Source organism: Marmota monax, unplaced genomic scaffold, assembly GCF_021218885.2.
Source record: "Marmota monax isolate L192 unplaced genomic scaffold, Marmota_monax_Labrador192_F-V1.1 WCK01_AAM20220418_F8-fsc00015, whole genome shotgun sequence".
Taxonomy (NCBI): domain Eukaryota; kingdom Metazoa; phylum Chordata; class Mammalia; order Rodentia; family Sciuridae; genus Marmota; species Marmota monax.
Window position 1 is genome coordinate 26,264,965 of NW_026692194.1, and position 20,339 is coordinate 26,285,303.

The 20,339-nt window shown below is 40.5% G+C and overlaps 1 pseudogene; it reads right to left on the minus strand.

Moving 5' to 3' along the window:
* Window positions 1-15,608: 15,608 nt before the first annotated feature.
* Window positions 15,609-18,763, minus strand: LOC124077813 (sigma intracellular receptor 2-like; annotated as a pseudogene).
* Window positions 18,764-20,339: the final 1,576 nt, after the last annotated feature.

Sequence of the window (20,339 nt, forward strand, 5' to 3'; positions counted from 1 at the left end):
CATGCAGGGGGACCGTCTGGGATACGTGCTATCCCAGAGGAACAAACAAATGTAACAGGGAGATCTAATACAGTGAGATTGGTTTCCATTGGAAAGAACATGGGCAAGCCAAGTGGAATAGAAGCTATCTCAGGCAGGCCCTTGAGGAAAAGGAGTGTTTTCTGTATGTGTCAGCTCAGTCCAAGACAAAGCCAAAAGTGAATTTTCGAGGTAGCTCCTACACCATTGTGCTCTTCTCTACCCCACGAATGTGGTAGTCATCCTGGCAGTGCCATTTTGTCACTTGCTAGATGCCTGGAACCATAAAATACCACAAAACCCCTGAAATAGATGGTGCCTGATAAGTTTCTCATTTCCTTGACACACCGCAGAATGTCACCATTCTTTTTCACATTCCTGGATTAAGCTGTTTCCTTTTTGGATCCTTTAAGCACATATGGTAGGGGGAAAAAAAGTGTTCAAAGAAACCCATAACCATGTTAAGTCCCACTCAAAGTGTGATGTGTGAGCAGATGGTAGCTCATTAATTGCCATACCTAACTGTATTCACCACCTCATCTGTGTGTGCAGATAACTAGGGTATAGAAAATAGGTAAGAAAACATAGGTGCCCTGAGCCAAGACTGGGGAGCCTACCAATATACCTTGGGCTCCTTCAGACCATGTTTGACAACTAAAGAAAAACTGGTTAGAACTGAAATACCCAGTGTCTGTGGTTCTCAACCACCTGTGATACAGTTCCAGGTGAATAGAAAAGCCAGCCTTTCCAGGTGTCTCCCCTTTTTCTTACCAGGATCTGGGGAATGCACACATGGGCACTGGAGCCACTCAGAAAATTCCAGGCCCACTGCTTTCTACCTGAGCCCCTGAGCTAGTTACCCAGAAACCTAAGTTTTGAACGACAGACATCAACATCAACCTCCTAGGATGCATGATTCACCATTATCACCTGCTAGATACATCCTTCCCACACCGTCCCCACCCTACTCCGTCTACATAAACAGGTAAACATGCTTCAGAAAATCCGTAAGTCCATTATATCAAGACCGTCTCATTTAAATGCCATAAATAGAAATGGCCAAATCATTTATTAATGACACAATTTATCCACATTATTATTTATACTATTCAAATAAGGGAGACAATCTACTATTCTCATTTATTCATTATTGAACACCCATGGGCCAGGGAGGGAGTATTCCAGTCCTAGAGAATAGCCAATACAAAGAATACAAAGGTCATGAGGCAAGAGAAAGTTTTGTATCACTGAGGAAACTGAAAAGAGCCCACTGTGGGCTAGAGTAGTGAATGAGGGGGGGATGGTACGAGATGAAGTAGCCGAGTTGATGCCATATCATGAATGGCTTTGAAGATCATATTATAGAGTTTGGACTTTAATCAAAAGAAAATCTTGAGGACTGGGGATATAGCTCAGTTGGTAGAGTGCTTGCCTTGTCTGCACAAGGCCCTGGGTTCAATCCCTAGTACCAAAAAAAAAAAAAAATCTTTGAAAAGTTTTAAGCAGGGAAAGGGCATGAATTGATTAATGTTTTTAAATGTCACTCAGACTGCTATATGAAAAATGGATCAGGGCTGGGGATAGCAAGTGAGAGTCAGGGAAACCAGTTAGGAGGCTATTACAATCGTGCAGACAAGGGTGACTTGGGCCAGGAGGCAGCAATAGAAACAGAGAAGTTAGCAGATGGAGGCCAAAGTCACCAAGTCACCGTGAGTGCAAATGAGGGAAGGGAGAAATCGTGAACCATGCTGTTTCTGGCTTGAGCGCTGAGAGGGGAAAACTAGAGGAGAAATGTGCTTGAGAGGAGAAGCAGAAAAAAAGATTTTAGAGATGTTGAGTTTGAGATGTCACTTAGAAATCCCAGTGGGACAGGCAGTTGGATATGTGAACCTGAGAGGAAGGGAAGCAGTCTGGACTAGAGATTTAGATTGATGTCAGCCTGCAGGTGATATACACATATTGATATTAAATTCATGGGACTAGACAAGATTGCTAGGGGAACGTGTAGCTGGAAAAAGTAAGAGGTTGAGATCCAGGCTCTGAGGCACTGAAAATTATAGAGCTGCATTAGAGGAGAAGGTACCACAGAGGGAAGGAAAATAGGTTAAAAAAAAAAAAAACATAGGTGCCCTGAGCCAAGACAGGGGAGCCTACCAATATACTTTGATGACACAAGAGGACAATATAGAGATTGGATGAGGAGTCATAGAAACTTGCGTTCAAATTCCAGTGTGATCAGGGCTCTGGGAGTGATTTACATTATCCAAACCTCTGTTTCCTTATCTGTGAAGTGGGGGTTGGAATAATAAAGACCTTCTTAGGAATTGCTAGGAGAATCCAAGCATAATGAATATAAAGTACTTAACAACATAAGGAGTGTGAAGGCTGGCAGGTAGCAAGTGCTCCATATACAAATGACAGCTGTTGTCCTTGTTGACATTTATCATCTCCTACAATAATATTTGGAGACAGTTCACATTTGCAGGCTGTAATCCTAGATGTGATACAGAACATTACTCTCCCAAGGATTGTGCCCTAATGAAAAGTATGAAGGCCTACCGTAAAGCCCCTAAAAACATAAATCATCTGTAGTATTGGTGAAATGATGAGCATTCAAAAGTATGAAGAACCATTATGCTCTTTCAATAGGCTATTTTGTTATGAGCCCATAAAAGGGGTTTAATGCTGTTTTGCGAATAGCAGAAATAAGCTGCGAGACCACGATAAGGTATCTCCATTTCTCAAGGTCTTTAAAATGGACTCAGTGGAAAGGCCTCTGTGGAAAATGACTGCCCACAGCTACTGCATCTTATGGTACAAATCATGTTAGGTGACAAAAGAGAATGCCCGGACCTTCCCTTCCCCAAGAAATAGGGAAATCCTGAGAGGATAGGGAGACATTAAGCCAGCTGTGGGCAGCATCTGGATGAGAGAGAAAAACAAGACAGACTCCGTCTAAGAAAGGCAGAGAGAAAAGGGCAAGAACCCAGGAAAACCCAAGACACAAAAATGCAACTCCCCAAAGACAGAAGGCAGCTCCCCACAAGTGAGGCAGAATCCCAACTTTGCCCATAGGAGCTGAGTCCACATTCCAGATTCTTGCTGTCAAGACCAAGGGACAAAGATTGAGAGGTCCCTGAAATTGGTAAATTCAACACAACTACTTCAGCATTTGGACAGCTCTGCTTTTGCCTTCAATTCGTGATTCAGATTAACCCCTTGAAGAATTATTTCAGTTCAGGTAATCCTTAGTCAGGATGTAAATGAGGGACCAGATACTCAGAATACCTAACACTGCGCTGTGTTCTTTATAGCTCCTAGCACGCCAGGATTTCATCCGGCGCTGTGTAATCATCTGATGTGCACAGTGCTTGGAGAACCATCCTGTCCTTCTGGAAGTAGTAACCAGTTTGGCAGGACTTGGCACACACCTCTCATGGCCACACCTGAGCCCCTGTAATGAATGGGCACCACGTGGCACTGATGGCCACTCAGGTGGAGAAGCAAATGAAACCTTGAGGACAAATTACCATTTCACCTCCAATGAGGGTATGGAGAGGCAGGACCTTGTCAGGGTCAGATTTATGAGGCTGATTTAAAAAGTGAGAGAGAGGAAATGCACCAGTAGCCAAAAAGGAATCCAAGTAGGTGGTTTGATGTATGAGTTCCATCTGCCGAATTTATTTGGTATCTGCAATCTGCATGTGATGGAGAGCCTCAGACTAGGTGAGTGGCAAGTCAGAGAGGGGCCGGAGGTGGGGAAGATGTCTCTAAGTATTTTCCAGCCAAGTCACCATGTCCCCTTATGAATCCCGCTGAAATCCAAACACAACAGAAAGGGATTCTCTCCCAAGAAACCTTGTATTTAACCAAAACAAATTCCTGAAGTTTCCGACACTGAAGTTTAACCCCAAATGGAAATGGTTAGTTTCTGGGTATCTAGGGAAAATCTTTAATCACTCAATTTTCATTTTCTGAAAGATTGCTGGATGTCTTGGGTCCTGAATTTTATAGACATAGTTTTAATTGCTGGCTCCTTCCATTCTCATTCAGCAATTTACCTTTTTCCATATCAACCACTTTTGTCAAGAAGTTCAGGTTCTTTGTGTCAATTAAACAAGAATTTAAAATGGCTCTCATGGAAGTTTTAACTGAGTTTATATGACCCCTTTGGTTTTTGTTTATTTAGTTTTGGTGCCAGGGATTGAAACCAGGGGTACTTTACCACTGAGTCACATTCCCAACTCTTTTTACTTTTTAATTTGAGACAGGGTCTTGCTAAGTTGCTTAGGGCTTCACTAAGTTGCTGAGGCTTGCCCTGGACTTGCAATCCTCCTGCCTCAGCTTCCCAAGCTGCTGGTATTATAGGCAGGCACCACTATACCCAGCTATATGGTCCCTTTGTTATAATTGGTAGTAGTGACAGCAAAGTAAATATGTAATCCTGAAGTAGGGTAGCAGGGGTCAACTGAGGACATAGCCAGGATCAGGACCAAAGCTATCTGAGGTTCCTGGGATCTAAAAGGAAATTTGGAGAAGAGATGAGATGGAAATTACTCTCAAGACAAAGGGGAAGAGTACATGATTAATAAATATTAGGAATGGACCATTCATCTATTCATGAAAGCTGAACAAAATAAGCAACACATCAGCAGTAGGCACAGGTCAGGGTGGTTTGGTACAATTCTCCAACCTGGCTCAGTGTGTGGTATTTAAAGAGTTGGTATTTAAACGGTTTCTCTGATTTTCTTGCCTACTACTTTCCATCTATTATTAAGGAGCTTTTATAGATTTATAGAACAATAGTATGTAGCTAGCATGTGTTGATCACATACTATTTTCCAGATACTGGTAAGCACCTTATATGTTTTTTCTCCTTTAATCATTGCAATTACTATTATTATTGCTACTACTACTACTACTATTTTCCCCTTTTTACAACTGGGGAAGCACAGAGAGGGTGATAACTTGCTCAGGTCATACTCTTCTTTAGTGGCAAAGCCAAGACTCTAGCCTGCCTTTTGTGACTTCAGGACCTGCACTCTTATTTATTATTTGTATACTTAATAGAAAGATATTAGTGTTCTAGAAAGGTGACAAAATTGAAGTGGGGAGAAGAGGTTGGTTTCTAGAGAGATAATGAAGGCAGCTGACAGTGGTAGAGCACTTGGCTGGCATGTGTGAGGCCCGGGGTTCAATTCCCAGTTCATACACACACACACACACACACACACACAGAGAGAGAGAGAGAGAGAGAGAGAGAGAGAGAGAGAGAAGAAAAGAAAATAGAATTTACCAATGTGTACAGTGTGTGACAAAAGAGAAAGAAAGTAACTTGGAATTGTCATCAACAGACATAGGGAAGGTTATGGAAAATATAGATTAGGAGCAGGGACAATATCAGTAGTCAGTTTGGGGTGCACTGAACTTGAGATTCCTGTTAGCTATCCAAGTGGAGATGTTGAGTGAGCAATTGGATATACAAGTCTAGAGTTAGGGAAGAGGCTCAGACTTAAAATATAAATTTGGGATCCAAAAGGATCCAAATATAGAAGAAACTTCAACCATGAGACTAGGTGATGTCATCCAGGAAGTGAATGCCTAGAGAAGAGAAGAAGGTCAAGAACTGAGACATGGAAAACTACTATGTACTGAGGTCTAAGAGATCATAGGAACCAGCAAAAGAGACTGAGGGGGAGTGGTCAGCACATGAAGCACATAAGCTAAGTGAATAAAGTGTTTTTAACAGGAGATAATCATCAGTGTCTCAAAGTTGCTGATTAGTCAAGCAAGACTACAAGTGAGAATTCAGCATTGGGTTTAGTAACGCAGAGGACTCTGGTGACCTTAATAAAAACAGTTTCAGCAGAGTAATGGGGACAAAAGCTTGGTTAGAGTGGGTTCAAGATAGATTGGGAAGGGAGAAGGTGGAGCAATGGGTATAGAAAACTCTTTCAAGGAGCTTTTCCATAAAGGAAAGGAGAGAAAAAGACTAATAGCTAGAGGTGGAAATGGAATTTAGAGAGGGTTTGTCTTTAGTCCTTAGGGGAAATGCAAATTAAAAATACATTGAGATTCCATCTCATCCCTGTTAGAATGGCTATAATAAAAAAAAAAATTGGCAAGAATGTAGAGAAAAGGGAACCCTTACGCACTGTTGATGGGAATGTAAATTAGTACAACCACTATGGAAAGTGGTAGGGAGGTTCCTCAAAAAATCTAAAAATAGAACTACCATACACTCCAGCTATACCACACTCCTGGGTACGTATCAGAAAGAAATGAAGTCAGCATACAAAAGTGACACCTGCTTACCTATGTTTATTGTGGCACTATTTACAATAGCCAAGATATGAAATCAGTATGCTTAACAGATGACTGCATAAAGAAAATATGGTACATATACACAATGGAGTATTATTCAGTCATAAAGAAAGAAGAATGAAATCCTATTATTTGAAGAAAAACAGAACTGGAGAGCATCATGTTGAGAAAAACAAGTTAGATACAAAAATATGGGTATGGCATGTTTTTTTTTTCACATGCAGAAGCTAAAAAAAAAAAAAAAAAAAAAAAAAAGATGACCTAAAAGGATACTATTAGGGACTGGGAGGCAGAGACATGGGAGAGCAGGAGAGGTGGAAGAGAGGGTAGACACAGTCAGAGCACAATATATGCATGTATGGAAATGTCACAGTGGAATCCATTATTTGTACAACTAAAGTGTGTTGATTTACAAAATCGAGGGTTTGCTTATTGAGAGTGGGAAGAAAATAGTATGTTTGTGTGCTGATAAGAATGATTAATAAGATAAATTGATACAGAAAAGAAAGACTTTCTGGGCCAAAGTCTATATGTGTGTAAGAGGAGAAGGGACCTGGTAGATAGCTGGAGAAGTTGTCTTTTGTGGACACAACCACAATTCATCCATACTATGGGTAGGAAGAATTGAAGATATGATGACAGTGGCAGGAAGATGGATAGGTGTGACCTTCTGGCAGGAAGATGGATAGGTGTGACCCTCTGCTGATCCATAATATGTTCAGCAAATGTTAGTATATTCTGAAGATAGAGAAAGCTTATACATAGAGATGGCCAAAGAAGTACTATGGGGACCTAAACTGTGAAGATCTGTGAAAGTAAGTTGGTAGTGAAGAAGAGCATTTCAGGAAGGGAAAACTATGGGAATCCAGAGATAATAAATGAGCAAGGTATGCTCGTGGGACCATGAAAACCCTGGTCCTGTTGGAGAGGAGGACTTGTGATGAGAAACTCATGATAAATTTAGGAGTGTTCATTAGATTCAGACTATAGAGGGTTTAAATATCACCATAATCTTACACAATGGAATGTCAGGATGGTAGGAGAAAGATTAGCAATTCATCTATCCATGGTGACAAACTACATGGCAAAAAGAACACCAGGTGGATCTGGGGTTGTGGCTCAGCAGTAGAGTGCTTGCCTCACATGTGTGAGGCCCTGGGTTTGATCCTCAGCACCACATAAAAATAAATAAACAAAATAAAGGTATTAAGAAAAATAAAAAGAACATCAGGTCATCCAGGCCTGTCGGATGAGAGTCATGATAGTGGCATTGGAAGCAGAAGAAGAGATACTAGAGATATAAATACAGAATAAAGAATGCATAGGTCAACCAAAGTTGGGGAATGAGTCAAATATGAATGCTGAGGTTTAAATGCTCAGGCCAAGAGGACTAGGACAATAATGGCTCTGTTGACTTCAGGTAACTGCAGGTAAATGAGTAGATAAATAAATCAGGAGGGAGAACAAATTTGTAGATTGCAGTTCTTCCCATTTTAGAGGCCAGAACGATATCTGTAGAAATACCCACTAGATAGTGGGGAAAGAAGTTTGGCCTCCACCTAGAGATAACCATGAAGAGAAGGAATGAGAAGGAACCAGGGTCTTGTAGCATGATGTGAGTGAATCAGGAGAGCTATACAAGCTAAGAGTATGGAGTTCCAAGGCAATAGCACAAAGATTTTCAGTAACATCCAGCAGCTGATAAGGAAAAGGAAGGGTTCCAGAGATGTAACCCTAAAACCTGAAGTGTCAACGAGAAGTTAAAGCAGAAATCAAACTTCTGTGGTTTGAGGGGGTGGGGACAATGGAGTACTGCATACATGGCATACGTTAAGAGCATCTGAGTGGCAGGCCACTCCCCTCGTGCTAGGCGAGTGAGTGGCAGGCTGCTTATCCAAGGCCATGTGTTGCAGTCCCTGAGCTTGCTCCACAGCCCACTCCTCGATTGGTCACTGCAAGGACAGTTAGCAGAAATTGCATTGGTGGCTGCCTGTAATCTGCTTAGCTACTGCCTGAGTATATATACATGGTAACTGTGCAATAAAATCAGACCTGCTTCCTGCTTGGTCTCCCGAGGTCTTGATTAGTGACTCCACAGACACACTCTCCTCTACCCTGTTCCGTGGACCTCCTTGCTAGATGAGAGAGAGCCCACGTAGAGGGGTAAATAGAAGATGAGAAAAAAAAATAAAAGTAGTACTTCTTGATTAATTTTTTGGAAAACTTTGACAGTCAAAGAAGTGAGAGGAATCTTTCTAGGGCTACAGAGGATAGGAAGATTAAAATTTTCTAACAGTAGGGAAAATGTGTATAGGTTTGCAGGAGAGGCATAGAAAAAAATGAGACCTACTTTACCCCTAAAGTTGAAATTAAGATTATAATTTGAGTAAAGAATAATTATGTCATTAATAATAATATTATGGCTTACCTATAAAATCTCATTTGTCAAAGACTGATCCAAGCAATAAAATAAAGAATTTTAAAAAGAGAGAAATTATGGATACCCAATAGATCTCAAGGAGATGGAAAAGGCAGGTCCAGTGTAAAAGCTTCCTTTTCTGTCTCAGTAAGGCTATCACCTTTGTGGTGGTGGTAGGACGGAAAAACTGCCAGTCCTCCTGGACCTATGAATATGTTACCTTACTTGGCAAAAGAGATTTTACAGGAGAGATTAAGTTAAGGATATTGTTGAAATGGGGAGATTATCCTGAATTATACAAATGATCCAATCTAATCACATTCATTCTTTTTTTAAAATTTTTTTATTAGTTGCTCAAAACATTACAATGATCTTGACATATCATACATTTAATTCAAATGGAGTACATAATCTTATTTTTCCACGTGTACAGATTGCAGGATCACATTGGTTATACAGTCACATTTATACATAGGGCCATACTAGTGTCTATTGTATTCTGCTATCCTTCCTATCCCCCCCTCCCCTCCCCTGGTACACTTGTACATTGCTGGTGGGACTGCAAATTGGTTCAGCCAATTTGGAAAGCAGTATGGAGATTCCTTGGAAAGCTGGGAATGGAACCACCATTTGACCCAGCTATTCCCCTTCTCGGACTATACCCAAAAGACCTTAAAAGAGCATACAACAGGGACACAGCTACATCATTCTTTAAAAAAAAAAAATATATATATATATATATATATATATATATATATATATATATTAGTTATAGTTGGCACAATACCTTTATTTTTATTTATTTATTTGTATGTGGTGCTAAGGATCAAACCCAGGGCCTCACACATGCTAGGCAAGTGCTCCACCACTGAGCCACAACCCTAGCCCCAAAATCACATTCATTCTTAAAATCAGAGAATCTTTCCCAGTGATAGTCTGAGAAAGAGAGAACTGTGACAATATAAAAAGGGTCAGAGAGGGCTGGGGCTGTAGCTCAGTGGTAGAGCACTTGCCTCACACTGTGTTCAATCCTTAGCACCACATAAAAAAATAAAATAAAATAAAGGTATTGTGCCCATCTACAAACAAAAATATTAAAAAAAAAAAAGGTCAGAGAGAGTAGCAGCAATGTGGCTGGCTCGGAATGCATGAAACAGCCTTCAGAAAAGACAAGGAAGACACCAGGGCTTCCAGAAGGAATGCAGAGCTGCCACCACTTTGGTGTTAGCCCAATGAGACTAATTTTGAACCTCTGACTTACAAAACTGGATGATAATAAATTTGATATTGCAGCAATTGGAAACTAATACAATGGCTAAACTGCTTCCTTTTTCAGATAGGTAGCCCCAGAATCACAGTGGTCTCCTCTCCTCCCTGGCCCTGTTCCCTCTTTGGTCCATCTCCAAGGGTCCAAAAGAGGGGAAATTCAAATGCTTGGCAGGTGGAGAGGGAATGTCTGAGCAGATCCTCCTGCACTCCAGGCCTTCCCACATCCTTTGTCTTCAGGCATTTGTTTTAACTGAGCGCTCACCTGTCGCCCAAGGCACTACTCTCGCTGCCACTGGGTAGGAAAGGTTTGAGAATTATTGCAGTGGATACTCCAGAAAGCAATGGAGAAGCCCAAGTGCAAATTATTGTGTCTGTTACAGTCACCACAAAGATATATCCAGTGAGTTGCTCAGGTTTCTGCAGAAACTCTGAGCTGTGCCCTGTATCAAACAGCTGTGAAGACTTTGTCCCTTTCAATGCCATCAGAATGGATTTTCACCTGGCATTTAATAGAACAAAGCGCATTCAGCTATGGCCCTCATTACCTAACCCAAGATGTCAAGACCCCAGAGGTGGTCTTCGGACTCTGCAAAGACACTGAGGAAGCAGTGTTGGTACAAGGGAGAACTGTTTTGTCCAGGAGGAAGGAAAGACATCAAGGTTAACAAGCAGAAATAAAAGGAACCAAGTTAATAAATCCAGGGGAACGCGGACCAGTTGTAAAGATTTTATGGAGAAAAAAAAAAAAAAAAAGGGAAGGAGAAGCTGAAGAATGTTTATATTCTCGGCACCATAAATAAAAGCAAAAAGGATGTTAAGAGCACCGTGGGGTTAGGCATGACAAGCTGAAGGTTCACATGAAAGCATGAAATCGAGCGATGCCTGCCCCAGTCCCTGTTTCTCTGGCATTGGGATTTCTTTCTCTTGTTAATGATGTCATGACAGGGGAAAGATGCATTCATCCATTTGTCAGAAGTTGGGCTACATGTGACCAATTAGCACCATTTGGGGAGGAGAGTAGAAGAGGTTTGGTAGAAGGATGGTTGAAGCAACGAATGGAGCCATGAAAGAAAGGAATCGGTTACATTTAAAGAATTAACTTAGGTCCTTCCAACAGAGAGGGCTTCTGGACCTGAGACCTGTTGATTCTTGAACTGGGAGACAGCCTCTAAACCTTGGAACCTTCTAGAAGTGTTCCAGCTAGCTAGGGGTAAGCCTATTCACCCTGCCTTCCCCACTCCTTCCCAGGAAACCACAAGAGAGGCTCTGGCCCTTGTTTTTCATGCTCCCTGCTTTGGCCTGTGGATCGACCCTGTTACTTCTCAATGTGACCTTGACATCTGTGTCCCCTGCCCCTGGGAACTGAGCATAACAAACCTCTTTTCAGGGACAGTCATCTCCTGATTTCTTGGCTTCAGTGAGTCTGAATAATTAAAACCAACACCTTAAAGCATCACCTGATGGGCACAGGCTTGTGAAAATTTTATTTATAAGCCAAAGATTAGGATTCAGTTGTTTAGGAGATGGTTTTGAGTAGAATAAGGTATAGTCAGTTATAAGGAAAATTGATTTGTTTTCCTCTGGCCCATTGCCAATCGGTCACATAGCACTTTCAATTGTTCAGCGTATATTTATTGTGTCAACTAGGTCTATACAAAACCATCTTTCTACTTTAAATTCAAGTGGAATCCTTATATAAGTAGCTGAAATTACCAAGGTCAGGAGAGAACAGTTCACCTCTGATGGGCCATGACCACCTGAGCCAGTACAGATGCACAGTATCTCTAAGCTTTGCGATTTCCTCTTGTGCCACCTGAAGAGGAGGGCCACCACAGGATTGGTAAGATGGCATCACCTCAGGTTCTTTCTAACCAATCTGCAAGATTTTAAGTCACCTCACCCAGCCTTTTACCTTCCACGTAAACATCCTAATAGAAAGGATACCAGCCACTTTCCACACAGTATAAATATCTTTAAACACACCCAGGGAATTGTTTCAAAGTTAATTGACGGTGATGAGTAGGGAGAGGCTACTTAGTTTTATTTAAACAATTGTGTACTTTTATACCGAGAAAACATCCCTAGCCTCTATTTTATAGTTGAGGGACCAGAGCCCTAGAAAATCGGTGATCTACCTGGAAGTAATGGCCTCTCTGGGAATAGAATCCCTACTTGACTCCTCCTGTAGCTTGTCCCTAACTGCCTGTGTCCTTGGAGCACTTCCATGAAGTTCCCGAAACTTCAACTCCTTTTTCTGAAAAGGGGGGTAATAGTACCCCTCACAGGCTCACAGGTCTCTTGAATTATTCATGATGTGAACGTTGCTTTGTAAACTATGAAATGGGACATGAGTGACAGTCTATTAGTGGTAATATTGTTAAGCTGATAGAAGAAAAGGGGCCAGAACAATAAACAGCTTGGACTTGTAGCCCCACCCGCTCTCTGAAGACAGAACACACGTTCCAGAAAATAGACTCCGATGAAATGTTTTGTCCAACAGCCCCGAGCTACCGTTGAACCTCTGTTTGCAATTATGGATTTGTTCTTTTTGGCTACAATGTAATCCCAGGATTACTCTGGGAAATATGACTGAAACACTTTTAAATTATTTAATCTCTTTTTCCAAATATATATATTTAGCTCCGCAAGTAATACATATTAATTACAAACTTTCCAGTAATACAAAAATGCAGAAAGACAAAGGAGGGCGCTTCCCTCACCTTCTCAGACTCCACTCCCAAAAGGTAGCACTGACTCCCACACGCAGTTTCTTAAAATACAGAAATGCATTTGATGCTTTTCCTTAGCAATCTGACCGGCATCTTCATCCTTATAAAGCTGCCCAGCTGTTTTTCATGAGTTTCATGATATTCCATTGCATAAATTCATCAGAATATACAATTTCTCTCCCATTCAGGTGATTTCCAAGATAGAATTCATATACATGTACTGTAATTAACCTCATTGTGTACATATTTGTGGACACATTAATTACTTTTGCAGTACTGGAACCCAGGGTCTTGGCATGCTAGGCAAGCACTTTATCACTGAGCTACATCCCCAGCGTTTTTTTTGTTTTTTTTTTTTTGTGGTGCTGGGGATTGAACCCAGGGCCTTGTGCATGCGAGGCAAGACCTCTACCAACTGAGCTATATCCCCAGGCCTCACTCCCCACCCCACTTTTTTTTTTTTTGAGAAAGGGTCTGGCTAAGCTTCTCAGGCTCACCTCAAACATGTAATCCTCCTGCCTCAGTCTTTTGAGTAACTGGGATGACAGGCATGTACCACCAGGCCCAACTATTCATGGACACTTATGTGAGTATTTTTATAGAATTGATTCCTAGAAGCCAACCAGTAGACACCTATGGGATGGCTCAGGAAACCAAGACTGTTGTTTTTACTTTGAGTAATTACCCTGACTTTCATCATTTTTTGATCACCAGCTATGCCTCCATGCAGACAACCATGCACAAGCCCAAGCCAAATACAGCCTAGAGAGTGTGGAGACAACAGGGGAATGACACTGGGAGAGAACCCATTGCGTAAGGCTGGGAGGGGTTAACTGGTGAACTCTACAGGGTGACTCAGCCTTCATATCCTTTGCCTCTCATCTTGTCAAACTCCACATTCCTGCTGACAAGCGGCATCTGTGTGTACAATGAAATTTTGACAACACCGGCCTAGGTTGCTTTAAATATACCAAGGAGATCATGTCACAGTTAGTGAACATTCGTAAATTACTTCCTAATGAATAAAAACAAGAGAATGCACAAACTTCCACTCTGCAAGAAGACCATATTCAGTCTCCACTGGAGACAGGGAACATCGATCCCTCACCAGTCAAGCAGGCCCTTGCATGCCCAAGGCGAAGTTCTACCCAGCGGTCTGCTTCCAACTCCAGGCTCTCTTAGCTCCCACAGTCCCAGCCTATGCATCTGAACTCCAACTCCTGGGAAAATGCTGGAACAAATCCCAACATTCAGAGTTGTCTTTAGCTTCAAGAAAATATTTTCAGGAGTTCAGTTGTATTTACAGGCTGATTCCTAATGCATCCAATTTTCTATACCAACTGTAATTCACCTGTTATGTTTGGACTTTTAGCTATGCTACATTTTCTTAAATTGAAACATTTCTTATTCTCCAAGATCTCCCTGATGTTCAAAAGCAAAACTGGTTTCCTATAAAAACTTGGCATCGCTATCATTAATTAACAGAAAGCAGAATGCCTCTGTGTGTTTACCTTTGCAAAGTGTATCCATGCAACGCATTTCTTTCCCAGAGGCATCGTTTATTCCTATAGACCAGAAATTAAGAATGCATTTAAAAATAAATGCATGTCTTTCACCAGCAGGGAAGTTTTGAGAAGCAGACTACTATGTTTTATGAAAGGACACTCAACACAGGGGTATGAAAATTAAATAGCGCCTTGAAGTATGAGAAAATAAATTATGTTAAATTGTTCACTTAGTCTGAGGTTAGTTTTCTGTGGTTGATCCAATTTGCCAAACAATATATGGGCTGATCCTCCTGCCCATCAGTAGTTATTCATCGGCCTTCTTTATGGATGATTCGAATTGGAAGTAATGCAAGATAGGATGTGTGTGTGTGTGTGTGTGTATGCACTTACACTTTTATTTCTACTTAAAATTCCAAGGACATTAGAAAATTACAGTTTAAAGTTAGAATTCTTTTAAAATGTGGCATAGAGTCGAAGGTGTAGTTCAGTGATAGAGCACTTGCCTAGCATGTGTGAGGCCCTGAGTCCAAACCCCATCATTGCAAAAAACAACAAAACAAATAAACAAAAAATTGTGTATGTCTACGCACAGAGAGAAATATTATTCATCCTTTAAAAAGAAGGAAACCTTGCTATTCTCAACAACATGACATTTCTGAAAAACTGAGTCCTAGCATATGAGAATGGGCTACTGAAAACTTAAGGTGCCATCAGATGAAAGAAAGAAGCAGATGGAACCAGGATTGCATAAATGGCAATTTAATGGGAATTTATGGACAGCAGTGTGTCTTGGTGGCAGCAAGATAGGCGGATCCCTATACACATAGACAAAGCAGAAGAAAGGGGTTTATATGCTAAGCTCTACAGAGGTGGGCTGTGGCCAACTGGAATGTACCTGTCCTTCTCAAAAACTATTAACATGACCAAAATTAGTTAAGAAACAGTCTGTATAACAGTGGTTGGCTCACCATACTCAGCTAACTATTCTAGTGACCTTGTTTGTCCTGCAGGGACTGAGATGCATGCCAAGGTCACCTGATGGGCAAAATGGTAGTTACAACCAAGATGGCTGTAGTCATGTCAGGCTGGATATCTACACATGGATGAACATTATGCTCAGTGAAATAAGCCAAACAGAAACACAACTACTCCATGACCTCACTTCTTTGTGGAATCTGAAATACAACTCATAGAAGCAGAATAGAATGGTGGTGGCCAAGCAGCATGGGGTGGGGTAATAGATAGGGGGAGGAAATAAGTTGTTGGTTAAAGAGACAGGTTACAATTATGCAAAACAAGTAAGTTCTTGAGATCGAATATGCACAATGATTGCTACATTTTTTATTTCCAGAGGAATTTTTCTTGTATTTGGTTAAAAAGGCAACTGCCCTGTAAGCGTCTCTTCTCTGGGCCAGTGGTTGTTTTTCTCAGTTTTTTTCTTTCTTTTCCCTTGTAGTAGGGGTTCATCAACATGAAAAACAGAAGGATGAGGAGAATGAGAAAGTAGGGGTTGTAGATGGCTATAAGGGTTAGTTGTTCATTGAAAGTCTTAGGACCTTGTCCTTTGAAACCACTGGCTTTGGAGAAATCCCCCAATGGAAATGTTGTCAGGATGTGAACTGAGTAGATGATTGCAGGCATGAGGATCCACTTGCAATTTCTTCGAAGAAGGCAAAGTGAAAGAAAGGCAGCTGAAACAAAAGCTCACAAAACAAGGATTTAAACCACACTGGGGTGATCTGCATCAGAGGGTCTTTAAACTCTTTAGCATACCAAGTCAGCAGGTTTCTGAACTTGACCCAGTAGAATTCTCACAGCAGTATGGCCTGCAGGTCCAAAAACAGAGTGATGGGGATGTGGGAGAGGAAGTAGAGGCCCAGCAGGGAGTCACTGCTGCACCTGACAATCACAGTCCCTATAGTACAGTCAGGCAGGGAGCCGAGGTCCTCTTTGTCCGGACCAGCCCTCCAGCAGCACAGGGATCCCCTGATTGCTACATTTAACAATACTTTATTGTATATTTGAAATTTGCTAAAAGGTTAGGCCTTTTGTGTGTGTGTGTGACTTTAAAGCACTGTAGTTAAGTGTACATTCCTAATAGGTTATACCTTAAGGGAATCATACAACTATAAACAAAGTTTAAATAGTGTTCAATAATAATATTTACTAAGTATATTTACTAGTATTATTTACTAAGTATTTTTATTTGGTAATAATATTGCTAGTGTTCATTTGAAACATCTATTTGTGTGTGAATATATGTGTGTGTTTATATAGATAATTCAATTATGTTAACATTATTAGGAACTAAGACATTTAGTTTAAAAAGAGATGCAAGTAGAAAATTAAACAATTAATGCAAAATCCTATAGTTCTGAATTTAAGTGGACAATATTGACATAAACTCATGATACATTTTCTCTTTGCTTTCTTTTTTAATTTATTCTAACTTATTATATATGACAGCAGAATGCATTTCAACTTATATTACACATATAGTACACAATTTTTCATGCCTCTGGTTGTACACAGAGTCACACCATTCCTGTCTTCATGTACTTAGGGTAATGATGTTCTTCTCATTCCACTGTCTTTCCTGCCCCTATGTCCTCACCCCACCTTCCCCCCACTTTGCCCTATCTAAAGTTCATACATTCCTCCCATGCTGTCGCCCATCCCCATTATGGATCGGCATCCTCATATCAGAGAAAACATTCAGCACTTGGTTTTTTGGAATTGGCTAACTTCACTTAGCATAATATTCTCCAACTCCATCCATTTACGTGCAAATGCCATGATTTTATCTCTTTTAATGCTGAGTAATATTCCATTGTGTGTGTGTGTGTATATGTGTATGTATATATATATATATATATATATATATATATATATATATATATATCACATTTTCTTTATCCATTCATCTACTGAAAGGTAATTAGGTTGGTTCCACAATTTTGCTATTGTGCTGTTATAACCATTGATGTGACTGTCTCTCTGTAGTATGCTGTTTTTAAGTCCTTTGTATATAAACTGAGGAGTGGGATCGCTGGGTCAAGTGGTGGTTTCATTGCAAGTTTTCTAAGAAATCTCCATACTTCTTTCCATATTGGCTGCATCAATTTGCAGTCCCACCAACAATGTATGAGTGTGCCTAAAAGGTTAGATCTTAAGTGTTCTTACTACAAATTTAAAAAAGAAAGGAAATAGAAACTCTCAAAGTGATGGATTTGTTAATTGTGGTGATCATTTCTTAATGTATACATATATCAAAACATCAAGTTGTGCACCTTAAACATGTCAAATTCCAATTTGTTATTTATACTTCAATAACGCTGAAAAAAAAAGCTAGAATTCTTTTAAAGACTAATGCTGGAAAGTGAGACTAAAATGTTCTTCTTGTGGTTTATTGTTGTGATTTGTCATTGTGTATCTACACCCATGAATCATAATATAATATAGTTGCATTTCTATATGTATTGTGATGTAGCTGAGGATGTAGTTCAGTGATAAAGTGCATGCCTAGCATGCACCAGGCCCTGGGTTCGAGCTCCAACACAAAAGAATAAAGAAGAAAGTCATAATGGCTTCTGGGTATGCCCTTGAAGTCTGGAGCCACACTTTATATTATTTTTGCATCTGTGACTTTTATAATAAGGTTAGGGATGTAAGTAATGCTAATAAATATTAGACATTTGACAAACATTTGCCAACTTTAATTAGAGTTGATCTTCTATGTTTCCTACATTCCATTATAGAAAACATAAAATATTTTAATTTAAAATTCCTACTCAGAATCTTTCAAACCTGTCACTCACAAAAAGCAGGAGGCACAGTGGGACCAGTTGAAGGAAATGGCCTTGTTGGCAGTCCTCTTTTCTTTTCCCCTTCTGTTGAAAGCAGTGCCAGAGCCAAACAGAGCAATGCCATGTGTCCTGGGAGCACTGAGTAACATCAATTCTATTAAACAGAAAATGGAACAGAGCTCAGGCTCCAGCAGGCAGGGGAGGCTCACTGGGGCCTTGGCAGCAATAGGCACAAGGAACCAGAGTGCAAGCCAGGCCAGTTGCAAACTTTAAGATCCTCTAACATTCGTTCTAACAGGCGCCACACACTGCCCATACAGGATCGCAAGACCTGCAGGATTCACCCCCTCACCTGACCCTGCTGCACCCCTGCCTGCCCTCTGTGCTATATTTGATTTCAGCCCCAATTTCAACCTGGCAACTCTGTCCACCTAGTTTAGACAATGGCTTACCACTTCACCTCTGGGTTCTTGGTGTTCCTTTTTCTTCCTTATTTGGTAATGTTTAAACTTCTTTTCTAGAATTGTGAGCATCTTGGCCCCTCTAGCCTGTCTTCAGGACTCCTGTGACTGTCCCCATTGGGAGCCCAGGCATTCAGTCCAATATTCCCAGCTTACATTTGCTTTCTGTCTGGGCATGGAGGGACTCGGTCTCAGTATCAAGGCACAAGGGAGTAGTGAAATCAGACATAACTCAGAGTTTGTGGCTACGTGAAACTTCAGCCCAAAGGGAGGGAACACAGTAGCAAGAAATTCTTAGGACAGGCATGATCATGGTGTCAGGCAAGGGGTTGCTGGTTGGCTTGGGGTGACAAAGGCCTACAATAAGGGAATGTCCATCACTGGAGCCCATCATTGGTAGCCATATCCCTGGACATCAATGTGAATTAATTCCAAAGATGGGCTAGTATTCTTCCTGCCAGGTCTGATTTTGAAACTGAGGTGGATATGGGGTTGGGACCATTTTAAATCTAATTTTAAGGATAGGGAGGATGCAGCCATAAGAAGAAGAATGGGTATGAAAAGTAAATGAGGTGAATGCTTCTTAGAGAAAACACAGACTTTAACAAAGACCACATGTTGTAGAGTAGAGCAAGACAGACTGAACAAGATCTTTTATTTCCACCCCAAGAATAATGTTTTGGAGAACTCTTGGGAAGAAAAATAAAATGTTGAAGTAGTTAGCAATTTCAGGTTTTCCAAACTAAACAGAAAATAGTTATGATAGTAACTATAAATTTACTCACAAACCCAAAGCATTTATTTACAGGGAGCATGCATCTGTCTGAAGGAGAAGGAATAAATTTTCCTTTTGGAACTCACAAGCTTCCAAGTTAGAAGACAACCCTTTCCATTGAACAGGTAGTTCAAATGGAACAGGTGATGGAGGCAGCCTGCTGGTTATAAGATAACATCTAAACTCAAGCACCAAGATCAAAAGGTCCTCCCAAAAGTATGTCAGTAATTTAATTCTCTTCACTGTGTAATCTGATTTGCCACTGTAAATCAATGTAATGATCACAGCAGCAAATACTTAAATACAGACTTCAAACCTGGATAATTGCCCAGAAGTAAAATGTATCTAAGGATCCAATATTCTGACATTTAATAAAAGTTTGAATTATATTTGCAGCCTGCTGTGATTTAATTTTCTTGAGTTCAATATTTAATAAACAATAGAAAACTATTATAAATAATCTCGTTCCATTCAGAAACTACTGGTTACCTGCCTAGATCAGGGGTCACACGTTAAGAGATTAAATTCCAACTGAGCCACAAACTAGTTGTCTAACAAATTACTCAATCTGTCAGTTTTCTCACCAATAAAACAGGAATTATGACAGAATCTACTTAACATGGAGGATTCATGAATTATTACACACAGAGAGCCCAGAACACTGCCTGACAAGTAGTGAGGACTCAGTGTAAGTTAATTATGTTGAGGGGTTTTGTTTGTTTGTTTGTTTAAGTGGATCCAGGCTGCCCTCCATTCTTGTTTTGTTTGCTTGCTTGCTTATTTTGAACAATGATACAAAAAAAAATCTTTTTAGGAAGAGAAGAATTCTCCCAATTGCTGATTTCAACCAGGGCAATCTGTATCTGAATCAAACATTATCAAAGAGAAAGCTAATTGGGGAACAAATTTAAAAACAGTCACAGGCTTCTGATTTCCAAATCTGATAGAATTTCTGCAAAGCACAAAAAGAGAGACCTGATAAACAATGTACTAGAATGATGTTGCATGTGTCTACTTCTGCCACCTCTGC